A 24,500-nucleotide genomic window follows, 5' to 3' on the forward strand; every position below is an offset into this window, starting at 1 on the left:
AGGAAACAAATCAGCATATAGGAGATTCAAGGAAACAGGAGGTGTAGCTGAAAGTGAAGAGGATGAGAATAGACAAAAGGAGGACAACACATTATCAATGCTGACAAAGCACAGAAATAGGAGGAAATTGCTAAATCTATTAAGAAAGGAGATATATTTTTTTTTTAGGTACATTAGTGATAGAAAAAAAAAATACGAAGAGAGCACTAAAATAAAAACTGAGTGCAACACTTTTGTTAAGGGAGACCTGGATGTAGCTAACCACTTAAACAATTACTTTTGTTCAGTCTTCTCAGAAATAAATTATTCTAACAATAATAGGTTGGGAAATCATATTAGTTCTAGTAATGATGGTTCATTTTTAGGATTTCTGGAGACAGAGGTAGCAAAATAACTGGCTCTGTTAAAGATTAATAAAACAATGGGTCCTGATGTTATTTATCCCAGAGTTCGAAGAGAATTTTGAACTATAGTTCTTGGACCAATAACTGATCTTTTTTAATCAATCTCTTATACATATCCTCCAATGTCCTCAATGGTTGTGGGAGCATTGCAACAAAGTGTCCTAATTGGCTGTACTGCCATTCATGTGAGAAATAACTCTTTTTTTTTCCTTTAAATACTTAAAAGTGTGCAAATTCCCTTTATTCAAAATATCTTTCAAATGTGCATTTTTATCATTAATCCATTTACCGGAAATATTTTCCATCCCTGGGGGGAAATATTCCGTACCAACCATAGGAGTCAATACTGAATTATATTTCCATCCCTTTTGTTTATATATTATATCCCAAACACCTAAAACTTTCTTTGTCAGTAAACTAGTGTTTACGTCTAATATACAACATTTTTGTGGTATCCAGACAACCTTCTCTAACTGTGCATTGATCAAAATCCCTTCCATATTTACCCAACCTTTCCCTTGTGAATTAAATGTTCAATCTACTAATCGTGTTAATATCACTGCTAAATCATACTTCCTAATGTTAGGCAAACCCAATCCTCCATTCCCTTTTGCACTACACAATACCTCATACCGAATTCTCGGTGTCTTATTTCCCCATATAAATCGAAGTATCATCTTCTTTATTATCCCAAAAAAGGGCCTTGGTAGATTTACTGGAAGCATGTGAAACCTATATAGAATTTTAGGTACTATCACCATCTTTACCAGATTTATACGACCTATCCAGGAAGCTCCTCTCATAGAAAGTTTCTCCAACTCATCTTTATTTCCTTTATTAAAGGGATATAATTTGCCCGGTATAGGTCCTTTATTGAAGGGGTCAATTTTATTCCCAGATAACCTATTTCCTCTTCCCTCCAGGTGAATGGGAATTCTTTTTGTAAGCTCAACTTTTCTGACTTGGGGATATTAATGTTTAGAATCTCTAACTTTGTGGGGTTTATTTTCAAGTTTGATAACTCCCCATACTGTTTCAATATTCTCATTAAATTAGGCAATGTTATTTTGCAATATAAAATAACATATCGTCCACGTATGCTGCCACCTTATGCTTCATTTCCCCTATCTTTATTCCAGCTATATCTATGCACTGTCTTACCCTCTCCAACACGGGTTCCAGAGATAGGAAAAACAACAATGGAGATAGTGGACATCCTTGCCTGGTTCCATTGTACATTTTGAGAAATTGGGAAATGGATCCATTTACCTTAACCACCACTGATGGGCTGTTATAAAGTCCCTTTATCCATTGCAACATTTTAGGTCCTATTACTAAGACCTCTAACATATCAAACATTAATCCCCAGTCAACTCTGTCAAAAGCTTTTTCGGCATCGATTGACAGGAATAATGTTGGCTGATTCTCTTTTTACTTTTTGTAATAGGAACAATGATCTCAAGCCATTATCCCTTCCTTCTCTACTGGGAATGAAACCTACCTGGTCAAGGTGTATCCACTCCGGCATCAGTGGCTTCAATCTAGTCACCAATACCTTAGCGTATACTTTTGTATCGATATTTAACAGGGGTATGGGCCTGTAACTATCACACTGGGCGCTATTCTTCCCTTCTTTAAGTATGACCTTTATATATGCTTGCAATGACTCTTCCATAATTTCTAACCCTTCTCCTATTGCATTCATATAGCCACACATTTTTGGGACCAAAAGATAATTAATCAAGCTCATCACTGATGTTATTACACCACCCTCTCCACTTTTGCAAATATAGACATCTTAAGGTGTGAACTCCCCCCCCACAATTACTATCCCCCCTCTGTTCACCCCCCCCCCACCCTCTACTTCCCACCCTCCTATCCCCCTACCCATCCTACCCCCAAAACCCTCATGGCCCACATATTGCCCTGGAATCTATCATGAGGTATATCCACTAACAATTACAAATTTGGGGTGAGTCTTAAAACATGCATGCCCACTCCAATCTCTATTCCGATTGGACGTCATGTCCGACCTCCAGGCTAGACACCAACCCATAGCCCCCTCCACTCTTACTCCCCTCCCACCTGGTGATCTCAGCCAGGAAAAAAGGGGCTGAAGGCAAAGGGACCCGTGATGCAGCCGGAGGAGGGTGGCAGGGGGTGGGCAGAAGAGAGAGAGAGTAACAAAAGAGGGGGAGCACAATTTAAACTCCAAAATGCACCTAGGAATACTCCTCCACTCCCATCTACTTACACCCTCTCTTTCCGAGGGGTGTGAAAAATCATGTATATATAAGTGATTTTGCATTTCCGGTAGGGGGCGCGTGTGAGCACCCTACCCGCACCGCCATTGGCGGCCTCATCTGTCAATCACCGAGTCCCAGCTGGTGATTCCCTGCCGGCAACCGCCGTATATTACCAACGGGGGAGAGACCTGTATGTAAACAATACAGAGTTCTCCCCTGTCAGCTCCTGCACACTTTTTTCTATGTATTGTGCTTACAGTGTAAAGCACACACACAGCACACAGTAAAACAGCACACAGTTAACCCTTTGATTGCCCCATATGTTAACCTCTTCGTGCTCAGTGTCATTAGTACAGTGTCAGTGCTTTTTATTAGCACTGGTCACTGTATTGGTGTCACTGGGGATGTCAGTGTCACAATGCCTGCTGAAGTCCCGCAGTCCAGCTATAAGTCATTGATCACCACCATTACTAGTATGAAAAAAACATTCCAGTATATATACCACCAGTTGTAGACACTATAACTTTCACGTAAACAAATTAATTTACATGTATTGGGATTTTTTTTTTAGCAAAGACATGTAGCAGAATACAATTTGGCCTAAATTTATGGTGATATTTGACTTTTTTTCTGGACATGTTTAATAGCAAAAAGTAAAAAATATTGTTTTTGTCTCTCAAAATTTGCGGGGTTTTTTTTTTATAGTGCAAAAAATAAAAACCGCAGAGGTGATCAAATACCACCGAAAGAAAGCTCTATTTGTGGAAAAAAAGGACATACATTTAATTTGAGTGCAGCATTGCATAACCGCACAATTGTTAGTTAAAGTAACGCAGCGCCTTATCACAAAAAATGGCCTGGTCAGGAAGGGGGGTAAATCTTCTGGAGCGCAAGTGGTTAAAATAGAAGTATTATGCTACACATAACATATATAGTTTTTATAAAATTTCTTGTAGGTCTCATCAGGTAAACCACATTTGTCATTTAGTTTTAAAAGCAAACGTAAAACAAATGAAAGCTTTGCAAGTAAAAAAACAAAAGCATTAGCAATGTACATTTTAAATAAAAACTGAGGCAATATGCTACACATAACATAAATAATATTCCTAAAATTTCTAGCAGCCCTCCTTGGCTAAACTACATCCCTCATTTAACTTTGGAGGATAAAAAAATAACAATATAAAAGGTCATATATTGGTCATATAAAGGTCAGATTTAAATAGAAGGCGTTTGCTTCACACAACATACATAGTATTTCTACTTGGATTGTAAAAAATATATTTTATATTTTTCAAATTAAAATGGTAGTACTATGCTACTCAAAACATATGTAGTATTTCTACAATTTCTTGTTTGCCTAATTTGTCAAACCAAACCCAGGATTTCAATTTTGGGGACAAAAATAAATGAAAATGTATACTTTTATTTTTAAATATAAAATATTTTATATATAAATGAAGTTATATGCTACACACAACATCAAACATATATTTCTTGTAGGTCTCAATGGCTAAACCATATCCTTTATTTAACTCTGGGAAGCAAATTGCTAAATTTATATTTTAGATTAAGTAATATGTTAAACTCAGAATTTGTTGTATTTTTACAATTTCTTTATGCTTGTTTTCTTTCATTAGGCCTCATTGATTTAGCTTTAGAGGGAAAAATAAAATAATGTTTATATTTTAAAATTGAAATATCGCTATACACATTTTACATAGTATTTCTACAATTTTTTGTAGACCTTATTGGCAAATTCTTTACTCAGTTTTAGAGGACAAAAACCAATTAAAGTTTATATTTTTTAGATTAAGTGAGAAGTAAAATTCTACATAAAACTTATAGTATTTCTACAATTTCTTGTAGGCTTCATTGTCTAAATCACATCCCTCATTTAGATTTGTATGACAAACTAGCAAATTAAACAATGTATTTTGAAAATCAAAATAGAACTAATATGCTATACACATCCATAGCAATTCTACTATTTCTTGCTGGCCTTATTGGCTAAACCACACCCCTCATTTAGCTTTAGAGAGCATAAAACAAATTAGGGGTTTCTAATATTCAGATAAAAATAAAAGTAATAAGATACAGTATACAGAACATACTTAATATTTCTACAATTTCTTGTTTGCCTCTTTGATTAAATCGCATCCCTCATTTAGCTTTAGATGACAAATGAAGATAAAGTTTATATTTTTTATATTGAAATAGATTTAATATGCTACACTCAACATATAAAGTATTTCTACAATTTCTTGTAGGCCTCATTGGCTAAGCCACAGCCTTCATTTGGCTTTGGAAGACCGAAAAAAAAACATTAAAGGTTTTTTTGTTTTATTAAAATAGGAGTAATATGCATATTTTCAAATATAAATAAAATTAGCTATACATGAGTAGTATTTCTACAATTTTTCTTTAGGCATAACTGGCTAAAATACAATTCTCTTTTGGTTTTAAAGGATAAGCTCACTTCTGGGAACATGTTACATGTTACACCCGTTTTTAGAGTGGAACATGTAACATGTTCCCTATCCTACGGCCACCGCCCACTGCCTCAATGAACTACCATGGTGCTGTGGAGTGCTGTGGTAGGTCATTGATTCTGTCAGCAAGTATTGGCTTGCCCGAACGAGATGTACGGGCAAACAGATTCACTGACAGTGTGCTGGAGACCTGCATAGCATCAGCTTTCTGCTGATCGTTGGTGAAATGCTTTACAGGCTCCTAACACAAAAAATAATAAATACACATTTTTTTTATCTGCAAAAAAATGTGCATTTCTTATTTTTTGTGGAAAGGTGAACTTTTCCTTTAAAGGACAAAAAACAATTAAAGTTTATACTTTTCAGATTAAAACGGAAATAATATGCTCCACACACATATGTAGCATTTCTGCAATGTCTTGTACAAGTCACTGACTGAACCAAATCCCTCATTTAGCTTTGAAAGACAAAAAAAATATAAACTTTACTAAGGAGTTTGAGGAAAAAAGCTAATTACGTTTGATATTTTTCAGGTAAAAATCATAGTAATAAATTTTATATAACATATGTAGTATTTCTGCAATTTCTTGCTTGCCTCTTTGGTCAAGCCCCATCACTCATTTAGCTTTGAAGGCCAAAGAAATAAAATAAATATGCTACACACAACATAAGTGGCATTTCTACAATTTATTGTAGGCCTCACTGGCCAAACTGAATCCCTAATTTAGCTTTGTAATGCAAAAAATATTGAAGCTTTATATTTTTCAGGTTAAAATAGCAGCAATATTTTACGCACAACATACTGTATGTGGTATTTTTACAGCTTCTTGTAGGACTCACTGGCTAAGCAATTTACTGCACTTCATTTAGATTTGGAGAACAAAAAAGACAAATTCAAGTTTATATTTTTTAGATTGCAGCAAAAGTAATATGTTGCATATAAAATAAGTTGCATTTTCACAATTTTTTGTTTGCCTCTTCAGCTAAACCACATACCTTATTTGTCTTTGGAGGACCACAAAAAAGATTGTGAATTTATTTGAGATCAAGACAGAAGCAATACGCAAAATCACATTCCTCATGTAGCTTTGGAGGACAAACATATTTCTATGGATCACCATTAAAATGGAAGTAATTTTGTACACTGCATAGGTGTAATTAAAGAAAACAAATCTTAAAGGCCTTATTTGCAAAAACACATCATTCATATAGTTCTTTAGACAAAAACCAAATGTAAGTGTACATTTTCACTGTTAAAATGAAGAAATGAAGCCATATTTTACAGATGGTAAAGTTAGTACTGCAACAATATCTTCTAGGCCATATGTGGCGTATTATAAAATGACATGCCACATGCAGTTTTACAGCTCTAAAATTTAACATAAACGTCACTCCATAGAGAGTATTATAGAACATTCGGTAGGCTACATTTTGAAGAGGAGGATAAACAGCCAGGTTTAAAAATTCACTTCATAGTGTAATTATTTCACTGAACAAAGACAGCAAAATATTGTACTGAGTCCATACGTAGTAAAGAAAATGTTATATGTATCCATTCTTTCAACCTATTTGCCAGAACTTTTACATATAGTTTAGTGTCTGTATTTAATAAGGAAATCGGTCTATAACTTGAGCAGTGAGTGTCATCTTGATCTTCCTTATGTATGAGTACCACATGAGCTTGCAGGGATTCCCTCCTCATTTCCATCTCTCCTCCTAAAGCATTCATATATATCCTCAATTTAGGTAGTAATATTTCTTCATATTTTTTATAGTATGTCACTGTATACCCATCAGGTCCTGGATGTTTCCCAGCTACAGTACTTCTTAATGCTAGATGTATTTCTTCCTGAGTTATTGTTGTTTCAAGGGATTTTAGTTGTTCTTCACTTAGTTTCGGCAAACCCACCTTTTTATATATGCCTGTTTTTTTTCTGTTTTTCTTACTTCATCTTCTCCTATGGTACCATGGGGCTTAATATTATATAACTTATTATAATGTTCTTTAAACACTTTTACTATATCTTTAGTAGAATACACTAATTCTCCTTTATTATCTCTTATTTTCTCTATATAATTTCTAGATTTTTTCTTCCTCTGAGCCCTCATTAAATATTTTCCTGGTCTATCTCCCCATCTATATCTCTCACTTATTATTTTGTTATAAACTCTCCTCTTATCTTCTTCCAGGAAATTATTTAATTATTCTCTTTTATTTATTATCTTCTGCATAATCTCTTTTGTTACTCTATTTTTATGTACAGTGGGGATCGAAAGTTTGGGCACCCCAGCTAAAAATGTTTATTAATGTGCATAAAGAAGCCAAGGAAAGATGGAAAAATCTCCAAAAGGCATCAAATTACAGATTAGACATTCTTATAATATGTCAACCAAAGTTAGATTTTATTTCCATCATTTACACTTTCAAAATAACAGAAAACAAAAAAATGGCGTCTGCAAAAGTTTGGGCACCCTGCAGAGTTAATATCTTGTACTGCCCCCTTTGGCAAGTATCACAGCTTGTAAACACTTTTTGTAGCCAGCCAAGAGTCTTTCAATTCTTGTTTGAGGTATCTTTGCCCATTCTTCCTTACAAAAGTCCTCCAGTTCTTTGAGATTTCTGGGCTGTCTGTCACGCACTGCTCTTTTAAGGTCTATCCATAGATTTTCAATTATGTTGAGGTCAGGAGATTGTGAAGGCCATGGCAAAACCTTCAGTTTACGCCTCTAGATGTAATCCCCCGTGGATTTCAAGGTGTGTTTAGGATCATTATCCATTTGTAGAAGCCATCCTCTCTTTAACTTCAGCTTTTTCACAGATGGCATCAAGTTACCATCCAAAATTTGCTGAAATTTTATTGAATCCATTTTTCCTTCTACTCGTGAGATGTTCCCTGTGCCACTGGCTGCAACACAACCCCAAAGCATGATTGATCCAACCCCATGCTTAACAGTTGGACAGAGGTTCTTTTCATTAAATTCTGTGCCCCTTCTTCTCCAAACGTACCTTTGCTCATTCCGGCCAAAAAGTTCAATTTTAACCTCATCGGTCCACAGAACTTGTTTCCAAAATGCATCAGGCTTGTCTATATGTTAATTTGCAAAGTTCAAACGATGATTTTTGTGGTGAGGACGTAGAAGAGGTTTTCTTCTGATGACTCTTCCATGAAGACCATATTTGTACAAGTATCTCTTTATAGTGGAATAGTGTACCACAACTCCAGTGTCTGCCAGATCTTTCTGGAGGGATCGTGCAGTCAAACGTGGGTTTTGAATAGTTTTTCTCATAATCCTGCGAGCTGTTCTGTCTGATATTTTTCTTGGTCTTCCAGATCTTGCTTTAACTTCCACTGTTCCTGATGACTGCCATTTCTTAATTACATTCCGAACAGAGGATACTTACATCTGAAAATGCTTTGCTATCTTCTTATAGCCTTCTCCAGCTTTGTGAGCGTCAACTATTTTCAGTTTCAGTTTTCTAGACAACTGCTTAGAAGAACCCATGGTGCTGATTGTTGGGGCAAGGTCAGATGAGTCTGGGCATTTAAAACCTTTGAGATTGACATAACCTGGTCTTCCCAGACGATGACTGAGAACAATCCATGACACTGGCAGGTCTCACCTTTGCAAAGGGGGCAGTGCATGCTATAAATTCTGCAGGGTGCCCAAACTTTTGCAGATGCCATTTTTTTGTTTTCTGTTATTTTGAAAGTGTAAATGATGGAAATAAAATCTAACTTTGGTTGACATATTATAAGAATGTCTAATCTGTAATTTGATGCCTTTTGGAGATTTTTCCATCTTTCCTTGGCTTCTTTATGCACATTAATACAAATTTTTAGCTGGGGTGCCCAAACTTTTGATCCCCACTGTATCTGTTCTAAGTCACAGAGTTCACTAAAAAGTGTATTTGTTTTTTCTCTTCTTTCCCTCTTCTTCTTTGCCTCTATCGCGATTAGAATTCCTCTGATATAGGCCTTATGAGCTTCCCACACCTTGGCTACCGACACTTTCTCAGAACCATTTTCCTCAAAAATTGCTCAATTTCCTTCTTAACTTTCTGATACGTCTCTTGATCCTGAAGAAGTGTCTCATTTAGCCTCCATAATTTTCCTCCACTCTGCTCATTTCCCCATAGTAATTGCATTGTGATAGGAGCATGATCAGAAATCGACATGGCTTTTATGTTTACTTTAATCAGAGATTCAATAAGTCTATGATCCAACAGTATGTAATCCAATCTTGAATACATCTCGTGTGCAGGAGAGTAAAATGTATAGTCTCTATCATTCATACAGTATGCTTGATTCTCCAGATATCTACAAGTTGGCATTGAAATAAAAAAAATTTTCAATTTTTCAAAGCCCTACTACTATCTCTCTGCACCGGAGAGGCCACATCCATCTGTGGATACATACAAAAATTGAAATCTCCTGCCACAATCAAATGACCTTTTTTAAAATCCATTAATTTCCTCAGAATATTTTTTAAGAATACCTCCGGTTTCTTATTCAGGCAGTAAATATTTGCTAATGTGCATTCTATTTCCTGTAGTGTTCCTTTATAAAACAGGAATCTCCCTTCTGGGTCTACCAATCTCTCTCCCAACTTAAACCTTATGTTTTCCGCAAATCCTATTGCCACTCCCTTTGCACGTTTAATTGGGGAGCCTGTGTAGAACCACTCTGGGTAACATCTGAATTGTAACTTCACATTATTTTCTTGTATTAAATGTGTCTCTTGTAGAAACACCACTGAGGCGAGTCTATGCTGAAGTTCTTTAAGAATCCTAAATTTCTTCCCAGGACTATTTAAACCTCTAACATTATAAGTCACAAAGTAAATATCTTCCGTTCTTCTCTTTTTTTTCTCACCTCCTCTCATCCCTCTTCTCACTTCTCCTTTCTCTCCCTCTCTTCACTATATCTTCCCCTGTGTTCTCTAGAGTTTCTCCAGACTAGTGTACCTCCTACTATCCTGCATAATCTAAGGCTGCCAACCCCCCCCCCCACCACTTCCTTCTTTCTCCTCCCCCTTCCATTCCCCCCCCCTTTTTATGGATCATTTGTGGTCCTAATCCCACTCTTGATGCCACTTTAGGGTGGAGCTCTGAACATGCACACCTCATCCCCTTTACCCTCCCCCAGCTTTCTGCAAGGACAGCCTAGAAATAAATAAATAAAAAAAAAGGGGACATAGAAGAGAGAAGAAGAAAAGGGGGGAAGGAAAAAGGGGGTAGGGAGATGGAGAGGAGAGGGAGGGGACAGGGGAAAAAAATTAGGGCAAAACCCCACCACCACTTCTCCCTCTCCTCTACCCCCCCCACCATACCCCCCCCCCCCTCCTCACCTCCTGCCTCCCTCCTAAGCTACCTGCCACCTCTCATTCTCCCCATTCTACCTCTCCCCCTTCCCCACCCCCCACCCAGGAATGTCTATTTTCTGCAACTCAAGTCTCTCACAGAAGTCTCTCAGTTCTTCAGGAAACTTTAATCTTGCCGATCTTGCATTTTTCCACCTGATTACACATGCTGGGAACCCCCAGCTATATCTAACATTCTGCTTCTTCATTTGTTCTATTAATGGTTTCAATATTTTCTTTCTTAACAATGTCTCTGCAGCCAGATCAGCGAAGATCTGTATATTTATTTCTCTGTATTTTATTACAGCTCTTCCATTCATCCTCTTCCAGATCTCCTCTTTATCCCGGTAGTAAAGGAATTGAGCTATAATATCTCTCGATCCTCCTTTTCTACCTTCGTGGTATAATCTTCCAATTCTGTACACCCCATCAATTTCTATAGGGTTCTGCTGCAGATCTGTCTATTATTATGTCTAGCATTTTCTCTACCGTTTCCCTCAGGTCTTCTCCCTGGGAAATCTCTGGTAGACCACATATTCTTAAGATGCATCTTCTATTCCTATTTTCCTGGTCTTCCAATTTATAAAGCAGATTCCATTGTTCTTTTTTTATTTCCACCATTTTATTTTCTACGGCCTGTATCTCTTGGGCATGTTTATTTGTTTTATATTCCATCTCCTCCACCCTAGAAAGAACCTGTCCAAGACCTTTATATAACTTTCCCATTTCTTTTTATATAGATGTTTCCAAACCTTTAAACATTTCTGCTATTTCTGATTTAGTCGTTAAATGTGAATCTTGATCTTCTAAGTTCTCCAGATCAATTATTTTCTCAATGTCTGCTTCTTCTAAATTTTGGCTAATATTAGACATTCCCAGGGATATTCTAGGGCTCTCACCACCGCTTTTCTCCATCACACTTTTTTCATTTATTCCCCTTTGCCTCTCAGGGGTCTGTTTATCCTGTATTTCTTAATTGAACTTGATATAGGGGCTTTTGACCCACCTCCTTTTGTTGCTTTGTTCTTCATTTTCATATATTTACAATATCCAATATCTCCCGGGTTCAATAGTCCCCTCTTCCTTTAAATCTTCCCCTTCTTCTTTCCGCCTATCCCCCTCATTGACCAACTGCAGGAGCTAGCGTTCTTTATATATTTGAATATAAGTCACTCTCACTCACTAAGATCTCTGTTGCTCATACAAAAAAGTAGGAAAGAGAAAATTCCCACGTTGGTTCTCTCAATTGATGCTGAAAAGGCATTCGATAGAGTAAACTGGGGATATATGCTAGATACTTTAGAGGTTCTCGGAATGGGACCTAGAATGAGAGAATGGATAAGAAAATTATATAGTCAACCTTCAGCAGCAATCATGGTTAATGGGGGATTATCAGAGTATATCAAGATGCAGAATGGAACAAGACAGGGATGCCCTCTGTCTCCACTGTTATATGTTTTATCTCTGGAATCTCTCTTGGCTACCATCAGGAATAATATAGACATAAAAGGAATTTGGGTAGGAGAAATAGAGCATAAGGTGGCAGTTTATGAGATGACATGCTGTTTTATGTAGGAAATCCAAGGATAACATTGCCAAACTTAATGAAATCTTTAAAAGAATATGGTGAGATGTCAAAATTAAAAATGAACCCAACTAAAACAGAGATCTTAAATATAAACCTTCTAAATAGAGAGAAAAAAAATGTTACAGGAGGAATTCCCCTTCGTCTGGAGAGAAAGAGAACTAAAATATCTTGGTATAAAATTAACTGTATCTTTAAAGAATTTATACAGATTAAACTATATTCCACTATTAAATGAGATTAAGGATGAAATAAAGAAACTAGGATGGAGATCTCAGTCATGGGTTGGACGGATAAACCTGATAAAAATGGTAATTGTTCCAAAAATTCTATACAAAATTTCAAATGATACCAATTAAACTACCAGAGGTGTATTTCAGAATAATTAAAAAAATTCTAACAAGATTTATCTGGAGGAGTAAGAAGCCTAGAATAAGTTTTGAAATTTTAAGTAAGGATAAAGAGAAAGGTGGATTGGGCTTACCATATCTGAAAAGATACTATAACTCAGTAATATCGGCGAGAATTTATGAATGGACATATAATGCAGAGGGGAAAAACTGGGTAAAAATAGAAAATACACTAAGTTATACGAATTTAAGTGGAATTATTTGGTTACCTCCTCAATATCGTGGATTGACAGAGAGCCAAGTTTGTTTACACGTAATGTTTTAAGAGTTTGGGATGTTTTACATAAACAAAATGGGTGGGAATTTAATTCACTGTTAATGCCCCTCGGATCCACAGAGTTTTTCCCTCCAGGCAAAGAAAGTATCACAGGGAAGTGGATAAAGAAGAAAGATGTACAATTAAGAGAAATAATGGCGAAAGAGGAAATATACTTACTTAGCGAACTGGAAAGTAAGAGGGAAATATTTTCCAGAATGGATAAATGGCGTTATGGTCAATTAAAACATTTTATAGGGTATCTCCCAAAGCCACTAAGAAAAAAGGAGGATTGGAATCCCTTTGAGCACCTTTTAGATACACGAGGAGATGGGAAGCACGGGATTTCGAAAATATATAAGATTCTTACAGGATTAACTACGGTTATAAGGCCAATATTTATAGAAAAATGGGAAAGAGATTTAGGAGTAACAATTGATGAGGGAAAGCAAAAGAAAATGTACAGTTTAATTCACAGGAATGTAAATATGAAAGAGGTTGAAATTAATTACAAATGTTTGGCAAGATGGTATATTACACTGAGTGTAGAACATAGAATCAGTGGAGACAATTCACCTTTATGTTGGCGTGGATGTGGAAAGAGAAGCACAATGTATCACTTATGGTGGGAGTGTCATAAAATTCAAGAATACTGGGGGGTATAGTACGCTTAATCCAGGAAATAACGGAGATAAATATCCCAAAGGATCCAGGGACTTGTCTTTTCTATGGTACTGAGCTTTCGGTAAAAAAACTGGGTTGTTGTACTATTTGAATGCAGCAAAGAGCCTGACACCCAAGTTTTGGAGAGAACAACAAGCACCAAAAATAAAGGATTGAGTGGATAGGGTGGAGAAGATGTATAGATTGGAGGAACTTTACTATATGGATGAAGATAAAATGGAGGTTTTCTGTATAAGGTGGAAAAAGTGGGAAGAATTTAAAAAGTCAAGCCTATACCTAGAATATGTGTAATAGAGAAAAAAAAAGTTATAGGGGATAATTGCATTATTATAGTAGTATCATTCTCAGAATAGGAATTATAGAACGAGTAGAAAAATGCATAATCAAGGCTGAGTGGGGTGGGGTGGGGAGGTATGGATAGGGGGTAAGTAAGGAGGGAGGGGAAAGGGAGAGCGGTAAAAGGTTACCAAGATTAATGTTAATATTTTGATATAATGCCAACAAATTAGAGTATCTTTTTTTTTTTACTGTTTTATTAGCTGTTGTACACATAAATTGGTAATTTGAAAATTAATTAAAAAAATTTAAATAATAAAAAAAGAACATTTTACTTGGTTGTATTTTAAGCAGGAGAATCACTAGAAAACTTATCAGCAAACATCATACTAAAGTGTACCATATTACTCAAAAAGTCAGCAAAATATTTGCCACAATCAGGGGTCAGGCTCGAAGACCAGTTGCTATAGCAGTGGAAAGGCTCACCTGAGGTGCGGAGTCTAAGTACCAACCGGTGTTCACCAGAGCTCCTAATGGTGGAGATGGATTTTGCTGCGTGTTAGCACTAGGTCGCGGTCCTCAGGATCACCCCACCAGAAGGTGAGCAAGCTGAGGTCCAGTAGCGTATTATCAGGTAAGGATCAAACAGAAGCATGGTCAGTAAACAAGCCAAGGTCAGTAATGAGCAGTCGCAGATTGGGATCAGGCAGAAGCATAGTTGAGAACAAGCCAAGGGTCAATAAAGAGTGGTAGCAAAATATGGATAACCACAGAGAAGGCAAGGAGCAAGATACTGGCTGGAGAGCACAATAATCTGGCAAAGAGGAAGTGCAGAGACATGGCTTATATCAGGAAGTTCATGGGAGGAGCAAGGGGTTCAAGGTTCATGACAAACAAGGTCAAGGTAGGATCATCCAAATAATTGTCAAGGGAGCTATCCAGCATTCCAGGTGGCCCAGCAAGAAGAAACATTGCCACTCACTGCAGAAGGCCCAGGTTCAGACCCAGGCTCTGACAATATTTTATTGACTTGATGCGCAATATGTAAGCATTTTCAACAGACCTCAGTTAATGGGGAAAGACTGGGCTGATTTTAATGAAAAGATAACAGTTGAAATACACTATTTCAAAGAGACAATACCAAAAAATAGTATTGATAGACAGAGTTCTGAGATAGGTTGAAAACTAGGATGAACATATCATCGTTTACCCTGAATAAAATATTATAAATTTTGCAGCTGATGACCTGATGCAGAAACATTATGTGTGGCACTTTGATAGTATCTTAGCTCCAAATTACACAAACGTTGAGGTGTAATGTAGAACTGACCTTCCAAAACACATTTTTAGCTGAGTACCAGCCTGTGAAAACAGTATGTGTGGCACCTTGACATTTCCTTATCACCACAATACACTGAAAATTTTAGGATGCAATGTAAGATTGCTCTTATAGCAAAATGTTTTCAAAATTCACAGCTGTGAAAATGTTATGTATGGTACCTTGACAGTGTTTGATCACAAGAATATACTGCAAAATTAAAGGAACAATATAGGATAGAAACAGTAGATAAAACTACCCAGTTTCCAGCTGTGGAAACTGTATATGTGTGCAAAATAGGGTGGCGCAGGCAGCATCATATAGTAATGCTGACAGACTAGCAGTGGTGACAGGTGATAGTGATGGTGTTAGGTCAGCAGCAGTAAAAGACAGTGGTTATGGTGGCAGGATCTGATAATGGTGGCAAGAGATGGTAATATTGTCTGGCCAGCAGCTGTGACAGGAGAAGGTAGTCATGATGTGAGGTAAAAAAAAATGTATTGGGTCAGTTCCAAGAAAAAAAATATTTGTTAGCATCATCAGCAAGGGTTTGGTACTCATTGTTGATCTAGAACTAGTCCAATGTTGTAAAAGTGAGATGGTCAACTGTGTCAGGGATGGTTGAATTCATTTCTCTATCACAAATCTACCCTCAGTGCCTAACACCTTCTGTGAAAGCTCAATAGTTGCAGGTTAACAGCTAGCTTGTATAGTTCAGCCTGGACACGTTTCCAAGTTTCCAGGGAGTCCTTGGTACAAAGGGTGTCCCTATCTGCCCTAGACCCCAGATAATCCAAGATAATATAGCTAAGGAGAAGCCTGTGACTGATGCCAGCAGCAAGCCTGAGTTCTAAAGAATTACTTTAAAGCCTCACTGTGACAGTCACTATCACTACTGTTTCACCATTTACTGACCTAAAGTTCTGAGGCATGCTGGTCATGATATAGGGTCCTTCAACTCTTAGAAAAGGTAGCCCAGATGTTGCTCTCCAGCACTTATTCCATGTGGGATGGCAAGATGAGGTTTGGCATGTTCCCTTGTCAAGGATCCAAAAGAATAAATAGAGATAACCAGTCTGTCACGCACCTGTTAGCAAAGATCAAGATGACAAGGGTGGCCTCTTCAACAATTCCCATCCAAGCACTTCTAGTGGTGGAGACAAGGACTGCTATGGCATTGGAAGGGCGCAGGTGCTAAGAAGTTGGTTCGCTGAACTTAAACTTGGAGATGCTAAGGTTGGATGAGCAGAAGAGAGGAGTCAGGTTACAAGCAAAGCTTGATAACAGCCAGGCAGATGCAATGCAATGTGCATGCAGAGAGGTACAAAGTCAGCAGACAGATTCTTAGTCAAAAGTCCAGGCCAGGGTTAATAACACAAATTAATTGTAGATATAAGCAGGCAAGGGGAATCCAAAGAAGAGTCAGATGGAGCCAGATCAGTAAAAGAATCAAGCAGGCTTTCAAGAACACAAGTCACAAGGGTATAGCTGAAGACCATCCAGCAGTGATACGAGACAGACCTCTGGTTTAAATAGGCCACCAGGTGCAGGGGTCTGTGGATGCATCTGTGCATCCATGTATCTAGTTACACATCTATGAGCATGTGCACATCTATGCTCACAAGTATGAACATGCGCATGAAGATGAGCAAGGTCAGCCCAAGGTTCCTGACACACTTTGACTTCCCATAAGGATGAGCTACAAAACAGTCAGAGAATACATCATTTGCAACAAGAGAAAAAAGGATCCCAAATGATATCTAAACATCATTTAGATATGCAATAAGGGTGGCCACCCTTTCAGGAATGCATAACTTGACCTTTGGAGACCCTGTCTAACCTGTGCATATGTAATTTTCCCTCTAAAGACTGCAAACCTGAACATACTGTACATAATTTTCTCTGCAGTGGGTTGAGTCATGTTAACAAAAGGGTATTGGACAGTGTCTATGGATGAGTCAGATTTGAATTGAGATAATAGATATGCCCACCAGCCAGTACTACTGCATACAAGCCTAATAACAAGAGGCCTATAACAATCCACACACTTAAGTGATTAGGAGGGAGAAGTTAAGAGTCTTTGGAACAGCAAAACACCAGAATGAAGCCCTCTTTGACAGTTTAGTGTTAATTATGGAACACATTCCTAGCACTTGCATATATGTGTTTGTATTAGGCTTTGTCTACTGTTTGTATGTTTAACCACTTCAATACTGGACACTTTAACCCCCTTCCTGCCCAGGCCAATTTTCAGCTTTCAGCAGTCATGCAACACTGTACCCATATGATATTTTTATAATTTATTTCTAGACAGATAGAGCTTTGTTTTGGCTGTATTTAATTACCATTGGGTTTTTATTTTTTTGCTAAACAAATAAAAAAGAAAATTAAAAAAAAAATGTTGATGCTGATGGGCAATGAAGAGATGACACTGATGAGGCGGAACTGATGGGCACTGATGAGGCAAAATTGATAGGCTCTTATGGGCACTGATGAGGATGCACTGATGAGACTGCACTGATAGGCAACACTGATGGGCACTGATAGGATGCACTGTTGGGCACAGATTGGACACATTCATCACAGATCTCGCCTGATGCACACCACAGGGGGGCGAGTGCGAGGCACATTCCGGGAGAATGTCTATAGACACCCTCCCAGAATGAGAGAACCATGCTATAGCGGTCTTTCAGCTATAGCACAGAAATTAGGTGGTTAATACTTTGCTAGAGCATGCTTCTTAATTTCTCGGCTTATTCATTTTTTAATTTGTAACACTTACCCCTAAATCAGGTGATACTATATCTGGCTTCTGTGTTCTTCACCTATAGCAGCCCACTTTATCATAAGACAAGCAGGCCTACTGGTACTGACCGCAAAACTTATACACAATGCTATAGTGCCTGGCTACCACACCTGGGCAGGTGCGAACCAAGCACTGCAAACAGGCACTTGCACATGGCAGACAGGCAGAGTAGTTCAATGATAGTCCAGGTACAAGGCAGGCAATGTTCTGCGTAGTCAGAGTCAGATCCATAGTCAAAAGGCAGGCAGAGCTAAGAGAATAGTTGATATCTGATCCGAGGTCATACACAGGGACATTCAATCAGCAGAGCAGACAAACAGAGGGCTTGGAGCATGTGTTCCAAACGCAATATCAAAAGCATGAGACTGCAGGCTTGACTGGCTTAAATCAGGTTTGGTCTCCATACAGAGACTGTCCACATGAATCACCCTACAGGTGGACATACTGATACACATTGGTGCCGTGTTAAGTAGTGCCATCATCCCCAAACTATATATAAAAGAACAAACCCTCTTTTTTGGGGATTTTTAAGGCACATATAGACATAAATTGGTAAAAATGCAGGTACATTTTCAGGTAGACAGAAAGATAGGGAGAATGTGTTACAGTCAAAACCAGGATGCAGGAATAAGACCAGCAGCTGTGATGTATCAAGAGTGCTAGATGCTCCTGACAGTATCAATAGATTGATGATTTGTTATATTTCTGCCTTTTACTATATACCAGTACATTTCTGTTGTAGTATTGAAGCTGTCACTCAAGTGTACAATCTCTCTTTACCAAATCATATCATTAAATATATCTCAAAGTATATAGATTTTGGGTAACACTGCATTTTTCAGAAGTGCCTATATTTTCTGTCTAGAGATAAATAAAAGGGAACAGCAACTATAGGGAGTGGGAAGAGAAAGGGAAGTGGGGGAGAAGGGGAGGGAAGAGAAACTGTTAATGTAGGTCTCATTACCATACTGGTAGAAAGAAAGCACATTGGTAAAAATAATACAGCTGAACCAGTGTTCTGTACCTAGTGGGATAGTAAAGGTTGTTTAATTGGAGGTAACATAGATCATCTATAAACAGTGCATCTATTGCCTGATAACCAAAAAAACCAAGGTGTTCTGGAATTTAGACCATAAACAATGCATTTGAGCAACAAAAAGGATTTCAAGCAAAGCGTGAATATTCAAGATTTTTAAAGCCAAGGGTAGTGTGGCAGCATCCTTTTGTTTACAGAATTTTGTCAATGCTAGTCTCACTGCTATTGGGTTTTGTGTGATAAAGTGCTGCTTGTGTGGAGGCCATGTATCAATTCCTATTCAAAGTAGTGCCAAGGCTAGATCAGGAGTGCAAGAGATCTGGGTAATGGAAGAGATGAATTGGAAAATAGTTTAAAAAAAATAGAAATTTTCCACAGCTACACTATATGTGCTTTAGGGAGCCAATATGTCCCTAGTCTCTCCAGCAGAGGTGATAATGATGTCCTGCGATGATGATTATTTGCTAGTGTATGTACTTTGGAGAATGTTTTGCACTGATTCCCAGTGGGATAGGCATCTGGAATTTTTCAAGGGCCCTCAAAGGTCCCAGCACCATTGTTGGATGGTTGAAGTAATTCCTAGGTCAGCTTCAAATTTTTGCACTGCAGATAGCTACTTTTGTTGTGCTTGGTTGGATAGGAAGGAGTAGATAAAAGGAATCCCTTTTTGGTTTGGGTTAGGTTTGATAAAAAAAGGATAATGATTCTTGCTATTATGTATAGAGGTTACAGCTGGCCATAGACGGGCCGTTTATTGGCCGAATTGTCGGCCGATAAATGAAAAATCGGTCATTGCTGCCAAGGATGCTGCCACCAATGCTCATGAAAAACGGCCATTTTTCTTGGATTTTCCAGCATAACTGATAAAAAGAAACGAGAAGATCCGCAAAAAACGGCCGACGGCATTGCCCCACTAAAGGCGTGAACATTGGCCGTGAATTTGGCCGATAAAGGACCCGTCTATGGCCTGCATAAGAAATGTTGGATCCAAAGAAATTTGTAAAAGTCTTTGCACATGATGGAATAATTGGTATGCAATTCCATATTTGGGTGGAACTTTTACCTGGAGCACCTTCCAGCTTGAAGTTCAAAATGGCAAAATGGAAGGTGCTGGAAGGTTCTTCAGTTAATTACCTCTCTGATAACTGCATCAATTATCCACAAGGCCTCTGGTAATCTGGCTATTGTTTGGAGCTGGGGGAGAATATTATGCATTATCCCAGGTAATGTTTATACCCACTTGAAGACTGCCCCATAACAGTTTTACTGCTACAGGGCAGCTCTCCTGTGCAAAATCCCATATACTGTATATACATACTTTTGCACTTCTGCCATAGGGGTGCATGCGTGCCACCAGAGGCTCGCTTCTGCTGTGAACAGTCACAGCAGAAGCTGATCTGGGAGTCCCAGTGAACAGTTGTTCACAGGCACCTGCCGTTCATCAGGCAGGGCAAAGAACAGAGCTCTGCCTATGTAAACACGGCAGAGCTCTGTTCTGACATTATTATTATTATACAGGATTTATATAGCGCCAATAGTTTGCTCAGCGCTTTACAATATAACAGGAGACAATACAGCAACAATACAGTTCAATACAAGAGGGTTAGGAGGGCCCTGCTCCTTGGAGCTTACAATCTAGGAGGGAGGGGCTAGTGGTACAAAAGGTAATAACTGTGGGGGATGGACTGGTTGGAAGAGTAGAAGATTCCAGTATTAGCTGAGGGCAAGATAGGCTTCCCTGAAGAGATAGGTTTTCAGAGATTGCCTAAAAGTGAGCAGAGTAGGTGATAGTCTGATAAATTGGGGTAAAGAGTTCCAGAGGATGGGGGAAGCTCTAGAGAAGTCCTGGAGACGAGCATGGGATGAGGAGACAAGGGAGCTAGAGAGTAGGAGGTCTTGCAAGGAGCGGAGAATACGGTTTGGGTGATATTTAGAGACATGCAGGGAAGTGAAAGATCGTGTACCCCAGCAAATCTGGGAACACAATCCTTCACTTCCCCTATTAACAGAGCCACCTAATGTACAAAAAAAAAGCACATAGCTAGGCACCCTTTGATCACCCTAGATGTTAACACCTTCCCAACCAGTGTCATTAGTACAGTGATCAGTGCATATTTTTAGCACTGATCAATGTATTAGTATCTCTGATTCCCACAAAGTGTCAGCTAGTGTAAAAATGTCACCCCCATTACTAATATAAACAAAAAAATAGCATGTGACCCATAGTTTGTAGACACTATAACTAATCAATAAACACTTACTGGGATTTTTTTTTTAAACACAAATGTGTAGCAGAATACATTTTGACCTAAATTTGTGAAGAAATTTGATTTTTAAAATTTTTTTATTGGATGTTTTTTATAGTAGAATATATATATATTTTTTTTAATTGTCAGTATTTTTTTGTCTATAACCCAAAAAGTAAAAACTGCAAGTAATCAAATACCACCAAAAGAAATCTCTTTTTGTGGGAAAAAGGACTTACATTTAATTTATGTACAGCATTGCATGACCATGCTATTGTCAGTTTAAGTAACGTAGAGCCGTATCACAAAAAATGGCCTCGTTAGGAAGGAGGGTAAATCTTGCAAGTGGATATAAAAGAGTTGGTGCCTTGGGTCCTGCTGAGGGAGGTGCCCTCTTTTAAGCTTATCTGGGGGTTTGTCCGGACAGCTTTATAACCCATTATAACACAGTAAAGATCTAGGATGATTTCTTGGGTCTCTTGCAGAATCTTGTTTCCCTGAGGAAGACACTAAGCTTGTTCAAAATGCATTGGGAGTGAGGAGAATTACACCCAATATGATCATTATTTTGGACCTAAATAAATATATATGTAGAATGCCTGAAAAGTCCAGCCCAACTACGGAATTGCATATTTAAAGATATAAGGATGTTGGGATTCATAAGCAGGGTGTGACCACTTGGTTATTGTTTCTACTGGAATAATTTGCAGTGAGGTTGTCAAAAGTGCTGATCGTTGTGTAGAGCTGGCTAATCAAGTGAATTCCAGCTGACTCACAGCTGCTGAGGTCTAGATCCAACAGCACCAGACTCAATGATTTCAGGGGAATGAACCTACTAAACTCTGGTTGTTTTGTAGGAGGGTTCCTAGTTAGAGACTGCCATATTCTCAAGTCCACATTAATTGTGTCCAGATAAGATATGTTAATTTGTGATAAGGGGATAGCACCTAGTATGGAAGAGCAGTTTGTAGATACAATGATTGCCTCGATTTGTGCCTATGGTTTGATGGAAGATGAAATCCGCCAATGTTTGAGGTAATCCAGAAGGTTTGTTTTTGCTTTTATTTGTGTATATCGGGGGCACACATGGCAGCTTGTTGATACATGCTTTTTTGTTACCCCAAATGAAATAGTCTACAAGTCTGAAGATTCCTGAGATATTTTGGCAGTATTGGAATAGGAAAAGAATGAAACAAGTATAGTATGTGAGGTTATATAAACATTTTGGTTAAGGCTAATATACCTGTTAAAGAGGATATTGTTTTTGTCAAGTCTTTGCATAAATCCAATATTGTAGCAAGCAAAACAGGATAATTGGCATTAAAGAGGTTATGTCCTGTTTTGTGAGGGTAATGCTGAGATAGGTAAATTGGGAAGAAGGTGAAAAATGCATAGATGGCATAAATTACTTAGAATTGTTAACTTTATAAAGCTAGATTTGGCCCAATTTTGTGAGAAGAGATTGCAAGATTGGGAGTGACCTTAGGGGATTGGTCATGGAAATTATCATACTACCCATGTAGAGTCATATTTTATGTTCTGTATTTCCCACCATAAGTTCATATATATATATATATATATATATATATATTAGAGTGGAGAGGGAGCATTCATGTCTTGTACCTTTAGTTATATTAAATGAGTTAGAGTCCATACCCAAGGTCCACACCTTGCACTAGGATGCCAGCATGCTCCTGAGCAGGCTGTGTGCATCCGTAGACACACACAGTGCATCTTGGCCATGCCTCCTACTCCCTCCTCACAGGATTTGAATGACAGCAGAAGGAGCCTATGGCTCCCGCAGCTGCTTGGGTTTTTCTGTGAAACCAAGATCTGAAGGGTGAAGAGCTGTAGCAGAGCACAGTGCTAGATCAACCAGAGGAGACAGGTGTTTAGTGGCAGGGGTGTAGAAAAGGTAAAAAAAAATAAATTTTTTGCACCTTGATGCAAGGAATGCATTTAAGGTAGCCCCATTGAACACCTTCTCTGCTTTCAAAGAAAGCAGCGGAGAAGGCATACAATATTCACCTGCCCACTTAAGTCAATAAAGCATCTTGTGACATCAGTCCTTTAAGTTAAAAAGAGATGAGTAGAATAACCCACAAGAGTTGAATTTATCTAGAGGGTTAGAGATTCAACCTTTATTTGGGTCAGTAAAGAGTGCTGTTTTAATATTTTCCTGCTTAACTGATTTAAGCATATTCTCCTGCTGGTTTGCCTCCGATGCCCAGTTTATTACAGCATCCAGTATGTGCTCCAGCAGAAACACCAGAGATTGTGTTGCTGATCACCTCTTTGTTACAGCTCACCTATCTGGTCACCTCTGAACCCTGAATCAGGAGTCACTGATATGGTAAAAATGACCTCAGATGCCCAGAGCCTTTTCTTGTCCTGTACTCACACAAATACTCTTTGATTGCCCACTGCTGCAAGTGCAGACCCACCAGCATAGCCAAAGTTGAGTTCCATTGCATGGACATATCGCATTTCAGGGGGTTTGCATGCAGATTGTATTGAATTTTAACCAGGTGAAACCTGGTTTACCACTTAAAATGGCTGCACACTTCATGAAAACAGAGTACCTAGCTAGGAACCGCTATACCACCAGGTTGGGGATTTGTGCCAGGGAAGGAATGAAGGGTGGAAAGCAGGTTTGTGCCATTGTAATACTCATTGTTTCCTTTCACAAAATGGAATGAGCTTAGCCACCTAACCTGTCTACCCCTGAAAAACTAACAGAATCTCTGGCTCAGTGGTGCTTCTGTCCCACTTACTGTATATAGCAGCTGCAAAACAGAGCAGCAGCATTTGGCCTGGGTAGTGTAGGCTCATGATTACTTGGGGTGAACTGATGGTACTGACAAGTCATGGAATGAAGACATTTAGAAGGAGGAGTAGAGGTGACTGAGCTGTCAACATAATCAAGTTGCTCCACCATCTTTCCCAGCCACTAGCATATTTATCTAGTGCATTCTACAAGAGATGTTATATCCCTGCCCATGTTCGCCGGATCATGTATCTGTGGTTATATGGACCCTGCTACTGAGCACATGGTGCAGTGATATGGAGACATTAGCTTCCCCATGCTAGGGCAGGGATGAATATTTGGGCAAATAAATGGTGGCTAGGTACCTGCCACTATGGAGCAGCACAGGCTGAAAAAGATTGGAAATAGGAAGACAAATTTGATTTGGTGATTGGCTAAATATTCTCCCATCTTCTTCAGCGGCTGTGGAAGAGACACCTGTGCGATTTAGGATGCTTCTGGAAATAATGCGTGAGGTGAGAAATTTAAAGTCAGGTTGAAGACTAAGCTTTGCTCTCCTCTACATTTCTCTATGTTGATATTCTTGATGTGCAGCTTGATGTGCAGTAAGGCAGGC

The sequence above is a fragment of the Staurois parvus genome, unplaced genomic scaffold, assembly GCF_062004578.1.
Source record: "Staurois parvus isolate SC_StPar_1 unplaced genomic scaffold, SC_StPar_1.0 ptg000712l, whole genome shotgun sequence".
NCBI lineage: Eukaryota > Metazoa > Chordata > Amphibia > Anura > Ranidae > Staurois > Staurois parvus.